This window comes from Microtus oregoni, unplaced genomic scaffold (assembly GCF_018167655.1).
Source record: "Microtus oregoni isolate MIOR12 unplaced genomic scaffold, Mior012 000167F_ref0000252, whole genome shotgun sequence".
NCBI classification, from domain to species: domain Eukaryota; kingdom Metazoa; phylum Chordata; class Mammalia; order Rodentia; family Cricetidae; genus Microtus; species Microtus oregoni.
This window is the reverse complement of record NW_024544822.1, coordinates 305793-324563: the sequence shown is the minus strand read 5'-3', so window position 1 is coordinate 324563 and position 18771 is coordinate 305793.

Sequence of the window (18771 nt, the reverse complement as noted above, 5' to 3'; positions counted from 1 at the left end):
TGACATGATACACATGCACTTGACATGATACAGATGCAGCAGCATGATACACATGCACCTGACATGATACACATGCACTTGACATGATACACTTGCACCTGACATGATACACATGCACTTGACATGATACACATGCAGCAGCATGATACACATGTACCTGACATGATCCACACGCACCTGCCATGATACACACACACCTGACATGATACACACGCACCTGACATGATACACACGCACCTGACATGATATATACGCACCAGCATGATATACACGCACCAGCATGATACACATGTACCAGCAAGATACACATGCACTTGACATGATACACATGCACCTGACATGATACACATGCACTTGACATGATACACATGCAGCAGCATGATACACATGCAGCAGCATGATACACATGCAGCAGCATGATACACATGCACCTGACATGATACACATGAACTTGACATGATACACATGCACCTGACATGATACACATGCACTTGACATGATACATATGCACCAGCATGATACACATGCACCTGACATGATACACACGCACCTGACATGATACACACGCACCAGCAAGATACACACGCACCTGACATGATACACACGCACCTGACATGATATACACGCACCAGCATGATACACATGCACCTGACATGATACACACGCACCTGACATGATACAAACGCACCTGACATGATACACACGCACCTGACATGATACACATGCACCTGACATGATATACACGTACCAGCATGATACACATGTACCAGCAAGATACACATGCACTTGACATGATACACATGCACCTGACATGATACACATGCACTTGACATGATACACATGCAGCAGCATGATACACATGCAGCAGCATGATACACATGCACCTGACATGATACACATGCACTTGACATGATACACATGCACCTGACATGATACACATACACCGGCATTATAAACATGCACCGGCATGATACACATGCACCTCACATGATACACATGCGCCTGACATGATACACATGCACCTGACATGATACACATGCACTTGACATGATACACATGCACCCGACATGATACACATGCACCTGACATGATACACATGCACCTGACATGATACATATGCACCAGCATGATAAGCACCTGACATGATACACACGCACCTGACTTGATATACACGCACCAGCATGATACACATGCACCTGACATGATACACACGCACCTGACTTGATATACACACACCAGCATGATACACATGCACCTGACATGATACACACGCACCTGACATGATACACATGCACCAGCATGATACACATGCACCTGACATGATACACATGCGCCTGACATGATACACATGCACCTGACATGATACACATGCACCTGACATGATACACACGCACCTGACTTGATATACACACACCAGCATGATACACATGCACCTGACATGATACACACGCACCTGACATGATACACATGCACCAGCATGATACACATGCACCTGACATGATACACATGCGCCTGACATGATACACATGCACCTGACATGATACACATGCACTTGACATGATACACATGCACCCGACATGATACACATGCACCTGACATGATACACATGCACCTGACATGATACATATGCACCAGCATGATACGCACCTGACATGATACACACGCACCTGACATGATACACACGCACCTGACATGATACACATGCACTTGACATGATACATATGCACCAGCATGATACACATGCACCTGACATGATACACACGCACCTGACATGATACACACGCACCAGCATGATACACACGCACCTGACATGATACACACGCACCTGACATGATATACACGCACCAGCATGATACACACGCACCTGACATGATACACATGCGCCTGACATGATACACATGCACCTGACATGATACACATGCACTTGACATTATACACATGCAGCAGCATGATACACATGCACCTGACATGATACACATGCACTTGACATGATACACATGCACCTGACATGATACACATGCACTTGACATGATACATATGCACCAGCATGATACACATGCACCTGACATGATACACACGCACCTGACATGATACACACGCACCAGCATGATACACACGCACCTGACATGATACACACGCACCTGACATGATATACACGCACCAGCATGATACACATGTACCAGCAAGATACACATGCACTTGACATGATACACATGCACCTGACATGATACACATGCACTTGACATGATACACATGCAGCAGCATGATACACATGCACCTGACATGATACACATGCACCTGACATGATACACATGCACTTGACATGATACATATGCACCAGCATGATACACATGCACCTGACATGATACACACGCACCTGTCATGATACACATGCACCTGACATGATACACATGCACCTGACATGATACACACGCACCTGACTTCATATACACACACCAGCATGATACACATGCACCTGACATGATACACACGCACCTGACATGAAACACATGCACCAGCATGATACACATGCACCTGACATGATACACATGCGCCTGACATGATACACATGCACCTGATATGATACACATGCACTTGACATGATACACATGCACCCGACATGATACACATGCACCTGACATGATACACATGCACCTGACATGATACATATGCACCAGCATGATACGCACCTGACATGATACACACGCACCTGACATGATACACACGCACCAGCATGATACACATGCACCTGACATGATACACATGCACCTGACGTGATACACACGCACCAGCATGATACACACGCACCTGACATGATACACACGCACCTGACATGATATACACGCACCAGCATGATACCCATGCACCTGACATGATACACATGCACTTGACATGATACACATGCACCTGACATGATACACATGCACTTGACATTATACACATGCAGCAGCATGATACACATGCACCTGACAGGATACACACGCACCTGACATGATACACACGCACCTGACATGATATACACGCACCTGACATGATACACACGCACCTGACATGATACACACGCACCAGCATGATACACACACACCTGACATGATACACATGCACCTGACATGATAAACACGCACCAGCATGATACACATGCACCTGACATGATACACATGCACTTGACATGATACACATGCACCTGACATGATACACATGCACTTGACATGATACAGATGCAGCAGCATGATACACATGCACCTGACATGATACACATGCACTTGACATGATACACATGCACCTGACATGATACACATGCACTTGACATGATACAGATGCAGCAGCATGATACACATGCACCTGACATGATCCACACACACCTGCCATGATACACACACACCTGACATGATACACACGCACCTGACATGATACACACGCACCTGACATGATATACACGCACCAGCATGATACACATGTACCAGCAAGATACACATGCACTTGACATGATACACATGCACCTGACATGATACACATGCACTTGACATGATACACATGCAGCAGCATGATACACATGCACCTGACATGATACACATGCACTTGACATGATACATATGCACCAGCATGATACACATGCAACTGACATGATAAACACGCACCAGCATGATACACATGCACCTGACATGATACACATGCACTTGACATGATACACATGCACCTGACATGATACACATGCACTTGACATGATACAGATGCAGCAGCATGATACACATGCACCTGACATGATACACATGCACCTGACATGATACACATGCACATGACATTATACACATGCAGCAGCATGATACACATGCACCTGACATGATACACACGCACCTGACATGATACACACGCACCTGACATGATACACACGCACCTGACATGATATACACGCACCAGCATGATACACATGTAACAGCAAGATACACATGCACTTGACATGATACACACGCACCTGACATGATACACACGCACCAGCATGATACACACGCACCTGACATGATACACACGCACCTGACATGATATACACGCACCAGCATGATACACATGCACCTGACATGATACACATGCACTTGACATGATACACATGCACCTGACATGATACACATACACCGGCATTATAAACATGCACCGGCATGATACACATGCACCTGACATGATACACATGCGCCTGACATGATACACATGCACCTGACATGATACACATGCAGTTGACATGATACACATGCACCCGACATGATACACATGCACCTGACATGATACACATGCACCTGACATGATACATATGCACTAGCATGATAAGCACCTGACATGATACAAACGCACCTGACTTGATATACACGCACCAGCATGATACACATGCACCTGACATGATACACACGCACCTGACTTGATATACACACACCAGCATGATACACATGCACCTGACATGATACACACGCACCTGACATGATACACATGCACCACCATGATACACACGCACCTGACATGATACACACGCACCTGTCATGATACACATGCACCAGCATGATACACACGCACCTGACATGATACACACGCACCTGACATGATACACACGCACCAGCATGATACACATGCACCTGACATGATACACATGCACTTGACATGATACACATGCACCAGCATGATACACATGCACTCGACATGATACATATGCACCAGCATGATACACATACACCGGCATTATACACATGCACCGGCATGATACACATGCACCTGACATGATACACATGCGCCTGACATGATACACATGCACCTGACATGGTACACATGCACTTGACATGATACACATGCACCCGACATGGTACACATGCACCTGACATGATACACATGCACCTGACATGATACATATGCACCAGCATGATACGCACCTGACATGATACAGACGCACCTGACTTGATATACACGCACCAGCATGATACACATGCACCTGACATGATACACACGCACCTGACTTGATATACACACACCAGCATGATACACATGCACCTGACATGATACACACGCACCTGACATGATACACATGCACCAGCATGATACACATGCACCTGACATGATACACATGCGCCTGACATGATACACATGCACCTGACATGATACACATGCACCTGACATGATACACATGCACCTGACATGATACACACGCACCTGACTTGATATACACACACCAGCATGATACACATGCACCTGACATGATACACATGCACCTGACATGATACACACGCACCTGACATGATACACAGGCACCAGCATGATACACACACACCTGACATGATACACATGCACCTGACATGATAAACACGCACCAGCATGATACACATGCACCTGACATGATACACATGCACTTGACATGATACACATGCACCTGACATGATACACATGCACTTGACATGATACAGATGCAGCAGCATGATACACATGCACCTGACATGATACACATGCACTTGACATGATACACTTGCACCTGACATGATACACATGCACTTGACATGATACACATGCAGCAGCATGATACACATGTACCTGACATGATCCACACGCACCTGCCATGATACACACACACCTGACATGATACACACGCACCTGACATGATACACACGCACCTGACATGATATATACGCACCAGCATGATATACACGCACCAGCATGATACACATGTACCAGCAAGATACACATGCACTTGACATGATACACATGCACCTGACATGATACACATGCACTTGACATGATACACATGCAGCAGCATGATACACATGCAGCAGCATGATACACATGCAGCAGCATGATACACATGCACCTGACATGATACACATGAACTTGACATGATACACATGCACCTGACATGATACACATGCACTTGACATGATACATATGCACCAGCATGATACACATGCACCTGACATGATACACACGCACCTGACATGATACACACGCACCAGCATGATACACACGCACCTGACATGATATACACGCACCAGCATGATACACATGCACCTGACATGATACACATGCACCTGACATGATACACATGCACCTGACATGATACACATGCACTTGACATTATACACATGCAGCAGCATGATACACATGCACCTGACATGATACACACGCACCTGACATGATACAAACGCACCTGACATGATACACACGCACCTGACATGATACACATGCACCTGACATGATATACACGTACCAGCATGATACACATGTACCAGCAAGATACACATGCACTTGACATGATACACATACACCTGACATGATACACATGCACTTGACATGATACACATGCAGCAGCATGATACACATGCAGCAGCATGATACACATGCACCTGACATGATACACATGCACTTGACATGATACACATGCACCTGACATGATACACATACACCGGCATTATAAACATGCACCGGCATGATACACATGCACCTCACATGATACACATGCGCCTGACATGATACACATGCACCTGACATGATACACATGCACTTGACATGATACACATGCACCCGACATGATACACATGCACCTGACATGATACACATGCACCTGACATGATACATATGCACCAGCATGATAAGCACCTGACATGATACACACGCACCTGACTTGATATACACGCACACGCATGATACACATGCACCTGACATGATACACACGCACCTGACATGATACACATGCACCAGCATGATACACATGCACCTGACATGATACACATGCGCCTGACATGATACACATGCGCCTGACATGATACACATGCACCTGACATGATACACATGCACTTGACATTATACACATGCAGCAGCATGATACACATGCACCTGACATGATACACACGCACCAGCATGATACACACACACCTGACATGATACACACGGACCTGACATGATATACACGCACCAGCATGATACACATGTACCAGCAAGATACACATGCACTTGACATGATACACATGCACCTGACATGATACACATGCACTTGACATGATACACATGCAGCAGCATGATACACATGCACCTGACATGATACACATGCACTTGACATGATACACATGCACCTGACATGATACACATGCACTTGACATGATACATATGCACCAGCATGATACACATGCACCTGACATGATACACATGCACTTGACATGATACATATGCACCAGCATGATACACACGCACCTGTCATGATACACATGCACCTGACATGATACACATGCACCTGACATGATACACACGCACCTGACTTCATATACACACACCAGCATGATACACATGCACCTGACATGATACACACGCACCTGACATGATACACATGCACTTGACATGATACACATGCACCCGACATGATACACATGCACCTGACATGATACACATGCACCTGACATGATACACATGCACTTGACATGATACACATGCACCCGACATGATACACATGCACCTGACATGATACACATGCACCTGACATGATACATATGCACCAGCATGATACGCACCTGACATGATACACACGCACCTGACATGATACACACGCACCAGCATGATACACATGCACCTGACATGATACACACGCACCTGACATGATACACACGCACCAGCATGATACACACGCACCTGACATGATACACACGCACCTGACATGATATACACGCACCAGCATGATACCCATGCACCTGACATGATACACATGCACTTGACATGATACACATGCACCTGACATGATACACATGCACTTGACATGATACAGATGCAGCAGCATGATACACATGCACCTGACATGATACACATGCACTTGACATGATACACATGCACCTGACATGATACACATGCACTTGACATGATACAGATGCAGCAGCATGATACACATGCACCTGACATGATCCACACACACCTGCCATGATACACACACACCTGACATGATACACACGCACCTGACATGATACACACGCACCTGACATGATATACACGCACCTGACATGATACACACGCACCTGACATGATACACACGCACCTGACATGATACACACGCACCAGCATGATACACACACACCTGACATGATACACATGCACCTGACATGATAAACACGCACCAGCATGATACACATGCACCTGACATGATACACATGCACTTGACATGATACACATGCACCTGACATGATACACATGCACTTGACATGATACAGATGCAGCAGCATGATACACATGCACCTGACATGATACACATGCACTTGACATGATACACATGCACCTGACATGATACACATGCACTTGACATGATACAGATGCAGCAGCATGATACACATGCACCTGACATGATCCACACACACCTGCCATGATACACACACACCTGACATGATACACACGCACCTGACATGATACACACGCACCTGACATGATATACACGCACCAGCATGATACACATGTACCAGCAAGATACACATGCACTTGACATGATACACATGCACCTGACATGATACACATGCACTTGACATGATACACATGCAGCAGCATGATACACATGCACCTGACATGATACACATGCACTTGACATGATACATATGCACCAGCATGATACACATGCAACTGACATGATACACACGCACCTGACATGATACACACGCACCACCATGATACACATGCACCTGACATGATACACACGCACCAGCATGATACACATGCACCTGACATGATACACATGCACCTGACATGATAAACACGCACCAGCATGATACACATGCACCTGACATGATACACATGCACTTGACATGATACACATGCACCTGACATGATACACATGCACTTGACATGATACAGATGCAGCAGCATGATACACATGCACCTGACATGATACACATGCACCTGACATGATACACATGCACCTGACATGATACACATGCACTTGACATGATACAGATGCAGCAGCATGATACACACGCACCTGACATGATCCACACGCACCTGACATGATCCACACGCACCTGACATGATACACACGCACCTGACATGATATACACGCACCAGCATGATACACATGTACCAGCAAGATACACATGCACTTGACATGATACACATGCACCTGACATGATACACATGCACTTGACATGATACACATGCAGCAGCATGATACACATGCAGCAGCATGATACACATGCAGCAGCATGATACACATGCACCTGACATGATACACATGCACTTGACATGATACACATGCACCTGACATGATACACATGCACTTGACATGATACACACCCACCAGCATGATACACATGCACCTGAGATGATACACACGCACCTGACATGATACACACGCACCAGCATGATACAAACGCACCTGACATGATACACACGCACCTGACATGATACACACGCACCTGACATGATATACACGCACCAGCATAATACCCATGCACCTGACATGATACACACACACCTGACATGATACACATGCACCGGCATGATACACATGCACCTGACATGATACACATGCGCCTGACATGATACACATGCACCTGACATGATACACATGCACCGGCATGATACACATGCACCTGACATGATACACATGCGCCTGACATGATACACATGCACCTGACATGGAACACATGCACTTGACATGATACACATGCACCCGACATGATACACATGCACCTGACATGATACACATGCACCTGACATGATACACACGCACCTGACATGATACACATGCACCAGCATGATACACATGCACCTGACATGATACACATGTGCCTGACATGATACACATGCACCTGACATGATACACATGCACCTGACATGATACACACGCACCTGACTTGATATACACACACCAGCATGATACACATGCACCTGACATGATACACACACACCTGACATGATACACATGCACCAGCATGATACACATGCACCTGACATGATACACATGCGCCTGACATGATACACATGCACCTGACATGATACACATGCACTTGACATGATACACATGCACCCGACATGATACACATGCACCTGACATGATACACATGCACCTGACATGATACATATGCACCAGCATGATACGCACCTGACATGATACACACGCACCTGACATAATACACACGCACCAGCATGATACACATGCACCTGACATGATACCCATGCACCTGACATGATACACACGCACCAGCATGATACACACACACCTGACATGATACACATGCACCTGACATGATAAACACGCACCAGCATGATACACATGCACCTGACATGATACACATGCACTTGACATGATACACATGCACCAGCATGATACACATGCGCCTGACATGATACACATGGACCTGATATGATACACATGCACTTGACATGATACACATGCACCTGACATGATACACATGCACTTGACATGATACATATGCACCAGCATGATACACATGCACCTGAAATGATACACACGCACCTGACATGATAAACACGCACCTGACATGATATACACGCACCAGCATGATACACATGTACCAGCAAGATACACATGCACTTGACATGATACACATGCACCTGACATGATACACATGCACTTGACATGATACACATGCAGCAGCATGATACACATGCACCTGACATGATACACATGCACCTGACATGATACACATGCACCGGCATGATACACATGCACCTGACATGATACACATGAGCCTGACATGATACACATGCACCTGACATGGAACACATGCACTTGACATGATACACATGCACCCGACATGATACACATGCACCTGACATGATACACATGCACCTGACATGATACATATGCACCAGCATGATACGCACCTGACATGATACACACGCACCTGACTTGATATACACGCACCAGCATGATACACATGCACCTGACATGATACACATGCACCTGACTTGATATACACACACCAGCATGATACACATGCACCTGACATGATAAACACGCACCTGACATGATACACATGCACCAGCATGATACACATGCACCTGACATGATACACATGTGCCTGACATGATACACATGCACCTGACATGATACACATGCACCTGACATGATACACACGCACCTGACTTGATATACACACACCAGCATGATACACATGCACCTGACATGATACACACACACCTGACATGATACACATGCACCAGCATGATACACATGCACCTGACATGATACACATGCGCCTGACATGATACACATGCACCTGACATGATACACATGCACTTGACATGATACACATACACCCGACATGATACACATGCACCTGACATGATACACATGCACCTGACATGATACATATGCACCAGCATGATACGCACCTGACATGATACACACGCACCTGATATGATACACACGCACCAGCATGATACACATGCACCTGACATGATACACACGCACCTGACATGATACACACGCACCAGCATGATACACACACACCTGACATGATACACATGCACCTGACATGATAAACACGCACCAGCATGATACACATGCACCTGACATGATACACATGCACTTGACATGATACACATGCACCTGACATGATACACATGCACTTGACATGATACAGATGCAGCAGCATGATACACATGCACCTGACATGATACACATGCACTTGACATGATACACATTCACCTGACATGATACACATGCACTTGACATGATACAGATGCAGCAGCATGATACACATGCACCTGACATGATCCACACGCACCTGCCATGATACACATGCACCTGACATGATACACACGCACCTGACATGATACACACGCACCTGACATGATATACACGCACCAGCATGATACACATGTACCAGCAAGATACACATGCACTTGACATGATACACATGCACCTGCCATGATACACATGCACTTGACATGATACACATGCAGCAGCATGATACACATGCAGCAGCATGATACACATGCAGCAGCATGATACACATGCACCTGACATGATACAAATGCACTTGACATGATACGTATGCACCTGACATGATACACATGCACTTGACATGATACAGATGCAGCAGCATGATACACATGCTCCTGACTTGATCCACACGCACCTGCCATGATACACACGCACCTGACTTGATATACACACACCAGCATGATACACACGCACCTGACATGATACACACGCACCTGACATGATATACACGCACCAGCATGATACACATGTACCTGACATGATACACACGCACCTGACATGATACACACGCACCTGACATGATACACATGCACTTGACATGATACACATGCAGCAGCATGATACACATGCAGCAGCATGATACACATGCAGCAGCATGATACACATGCACCTGACATGATACACATGCACTTGACATGATACGTATGCACCAGCATGATACACATGCACCTGACATGATACACACGCACCTGACATGATACACACGCACCAGCATGATACACATGCACCTGACATGATACACATGCACCTGACATGATAAACACGCACCAGCATGATACACATGCACCTGACATGATACAGATGCAGCAGCATGATACACATGCACCTGACATGATCCACACGCACCTGACATGATCCACACGCACCTGACATGATACACATGCACCTGACATGATACACACGCACCTGACATGATATACACGCACCAGCATGATACACATGTACCAGCAAGATACACATGCACTTGACATGATACACATGCACCTGACATGATACACATGCACTTGACATGATACACATGCAGCAGCATGATACACATGCAGCAGCATGATACACATGCAGCAGCATGATACACATGCACCTGACATGATACACATGCACTTGACATGATACATATGCACCAGCATGATACACATGCACCTGACATGATACACACGCACCTGACATGATACACACGCACCAGCATGATACACATGCACCTGACATGATACACATGCACCTGACATGATAAACACGCACCAGCATGATACACATGCACCTGACATGATACACATGCACTTGACATGATACACATGCACCTGACATGATACACATGCACTTGACATGATACAGATGCAGCAGCATGATACACATGCACCTGACATGATACACATGCACCTGACATGATACACATGCACCTGACATGATACACATGCACTTGACATGATACAGATGCAGCAGCATGATACACACGCACCTGACATGATCCACACGCACCTGACATGATCCACACGCACCTGACATGATACACACGCACCTGACATGATACACACGCACCTGACATGATATACACGCACCAGCATGATACACATGTACCAGCAAGATACACATGCACTTGACATGATACACATGCACCTGACATGATACACATGCACTTGACATGATACACATGCAGCAGCATGATACACATGCACCTGACATGATACACATGCACTTGACATGATACACATGCACCTGACATGATACACATGCACTTGACATGATACACATGCACCAGCATGATACACACGCACCTGACATGATACACAGGCACCTGACATGATACACACGCACCAGCATGATACACACGCACCTGACATGATACACACGCACCTGACATGATATACACGCACCTGCATGATACACATGCACCTGACATGATACACACGCACCTGACATGATACACACGCACCTGACATGATACACACGCACCTGACATGATATACACGCACCAGCATGATACACCTTCCCCTGACATGATACACACGCACCTGACACGATACACACGCACCTGACATGATATACACGCACCAGCATGATACACATGTACCAGCAAGATATACATGCACTTGACATGATACACATGCACCTGACATGATACACATGCACCCGACATGATACACATGCAGCAGCATGATACACATGCACCTGACATGATACACATGCACTTGACATGATACACATGCACCTGACATCATACACATGCACTTGACATGATACGTATGCACCAGCATGCTACACACGCACCTGACATGATACACACGCACCTGACATGATACACATGCACCTGACATGATACCCACGCACCTCACACGATACACACGCACCTGACATGATATACACGCACCAGAATGATACACATGTACCAGCAAGATACACATGCACTTGACATGATACACATGCACCTGACATGATACACATGCACTTGACATGATACACATGCAGCAGCATGATACACATGCAGCAGCATGATACACATGCAGCAGCATGATACACATGCACCCGACATGATACACATGCACCTGACATGATACACATGCACCTGACATGATACATATGCACCAGCATGATACGCACCTGACATGATACACACGCACCTGACATGATATACAAGCACCAGCATGATACACATGCACCTGACATGATACACATGCACTTGACATGATACACATGCACCTGACATGATACACATGCACTTGACATGATACAGATGCAGCAGCATGATACACATGCACATGACATGATACACATGCACTTGACATGATACACATGCACCTGACATGATACACATGCACTTGACATGATACAGATGCAGCAGCATGATACACATGCTCCTGACTTGATCCACATGCACCTGCCATGATACACATGCACCTGACATGATACACACGCACCTGACATGATACACACGCACCTGACATGATATACACGCACCAGCATGATACACATGTACCAGCAAGATACACATGCACTTGACATGATACACATGCACCTGACATGATACACATGCACTTGACATGATACACATGCACTTGACATGATACAGATGCAGCAGCATTATACACATGCACCTGACATGATACACATGCACCTGACATGATACACATGCACCTGACATGATACACATGCACTTGACATGATACAGATGCAGCAGCATGATACACATGCACCTGACATGATACACACGCACCTGACATGATACACACGCACATGACATGATACACACGCACCTGACATGATATACACGCACCAGCATGATACACATGTACCAGCAAGATACACATGCACTTGACATGATACACATGCACCTGACATGATACACATGCACTTGACATGATACACACGCACCAGCATGATACACACGCACCTGACATGATACACATGCACCTGACATGATACACATGCACTTGACATGATACACATGCACCTGACATGATACACATGCACTTGACATGATACACACCCACCAGCATGATACACATGCACCTGAGATGATACACACGCACCTGACATGATACACACGCACCAGCATGATACAAACGCACCTGACATGATACACACGCACCTGACATGATATACACGCACCAGCATGATACCCATGCACCTGACATGATACACATGCACTTGACATGATACACGTGTACCAGCATGATACACATGCACCTGACATGATACACATGCGCCTGACATGATACACATGCACCTGACATGATACACATGCACCGGCATGATACACATGCACCTGACATGATACACATGAGCCTGACATGATACACATGCACCTGACATGGAACACATGCACTTGACATGATACACATGCACCCGACATGATACACATGCACCTGACATGATACACATGCACCTGACATGATACATATGCACCAGCATGATACGCACCTGACATGATACACACGCACCTGACTTGATATACACGCACCAGCATGATACACATGCACCTGACATGATACACATGCACCTGACTTGATATACACACACCAGCATGATACACATGCACCTGACATGATAAACACGCACCTGACATGATACACATGCACCAGCATGATACACATGCACCTGACATGATACACATGTGCCTGACATGATACACATGCACCTGACATGATACACATGCACCTGACATGATACACACGCACCTGACTTGATATACACACACCAGCATGATACACATGCACCTGACATGATACACACACACCTGACATGATACACATGCACCAGCATGATACACATGCACCTGACATGATACACATGCGCCTGACATGATACACATGCACCTGACATGATACACATGCACTTGACATGATACACATACACCCGACATGATACACATGCACCTGACATGATACACATGCACCTGACATGATACATATGCACCAGCATGATACGCACCTGACATGATACACACGCACCTGATATGATACACACGCACCAGCATGATACACATGCACCTGACATGATACACACGCACCTGACATGATACACACGCACCAGCATGATACACACACACCTGACATGATACACATGCACCTGACATGATAAACACGCACCAGCATGATACACATGCACCTGACATGATACACATGCACTTGACATGATACACATGCACCTGACATGATACACATGCACTTGACATGATACAGATGCAGCAGCATGATACACATGCACCTGACATGATACACATGCACTTGACATGATACACATTCACCTGACATGATACACATGCACTTGACATGATACAGATGCAGCAGCATGATACACATGCACCTGACATGATCCACACGCACCTGCCATGATACACATGCACCTGACATGATACACACGCACCTGACATGATACACACGCACCTGACATGATATACACGCACCAGCATGATACACATGTACCAGCAAGATACACATGCACTTGACATGATACACATGCACCTGCCATGATACACATGCACTTGACATGATACACATGCAGCAGCATGATACACATGCAGCAGCATGATACACATGCAGCAGCATGATACACATGCACCTGACATGATACAAATGCACTTGACATGATACGTATGCACCAGCATGATACACATGCACCTGACATGATACACACGCACCTGACATGATACACACGCACCAGCATGATACACATGCACCTGACATGATACACATGCACCTGACATGATAAACACGCACCAGCATGATACACATGCACCTGACATGATACACATGCACCTGACATGATACACATGCACCTGACATGATACACATGCACTTGACATGATACAGATGCAGCAGCATGATACACATGCACCTGACATGATACACACGCACCTGACATGATACACACGCACCTGACATGATACACATGCACCTGACATGATACACACGCACCTGACATGATATACACGCACCAGCATGATACACATGTACCAGCAAGATACACATGCACTTGACATGATACACATGCACCTGACATGATACACATGCACTTGATATGATACACATGCAGCAGCATGATACACATGCAGCAGCATGATACACATGCACCTGACATGATACACATGCACTTGACATGATACACATGCACCTGACATGATACACATGCACCTGACATGATACACACGCACCAGCATGATACAGACGCACCTGACATGATACACACGCACCTGACATGATATACACGCACCTGCATGATACACATGCACCTGACATGATACACACGCACCTGACATGATACACACGCACCTGACATGATACACACACACCTGACATGATATACACGCACCAGCATGATACACCTTCCCCTGACATGATACACACGCACCTGAAATGATACACACGCACCTGACATGATATACACGCACCAGCATGATACACATGTACCAGCAAGATACACATGCACTTGACATGATACACATGCACCTGACATGATACACATGCACCTGACATGATACACATGCAGCAGCATGATACACATGCACCTGACATGATACACATGCACTTGACATGATACACATGCACCTGACATCATACACATGCACTTGACATGATACGTATGCACCAGCATGCTACACACGCACCTGACATGATACACACGCACCTGACATGATACACATGCACCTGACATGATGCACACGCACCTCACACGATACACACGCACCTGACATGATATACACGCACCAGAATGATACACATGTACCAGCAAGATACACATGCACTTGACATGATACACATGCACCTGACATGATACACATGCACTTGACATGATACACATGCAGCAGCATGATACACATGCAGCAGCATGATACACATGCAGCAGCATGATACACATGCACCTGACATGATACACATGCACTTGACATGATACACATGCACCTGACATGATACACATGCACTTGACATGATACACACCCACCAGCATGATACACATGCACCTGAGATGATACACACGCACCTGACATGATACACACGCACCAGCATGATACAAACGCACCTGACATGATACACACGCACCTGACATGATATACACGCACCAGCATGATACACACGCACCTGACATGATACACACGCACCTGACATGATACACACGCACCAGTATGATACACATGTACCAGCAAGATACACATGCACTTGACATGATACACATGCACCTGACATGATATACACGCACCAGTATGATACACATGTACCAGCAAGATACACACGCACCTGACATGATACACACGCACCTGACATGATATACACGCACCAGCATGATACACATGTACCAGCAAGATACACATGCACTTGACATGATACACATGCACCTGACATGATACACATGCACTTGACATGATACACATGCAGCAGCATGATACACATGCAGCAGCATGATACACATGCAGCAGCATGATACACATGCACCTGACATGATACACATGCACCTGACATGATACACACGCACCTGACATGATACATACGCACCAGCATGATACACATGCACCTGACATGATACACATGCACCTCACATGA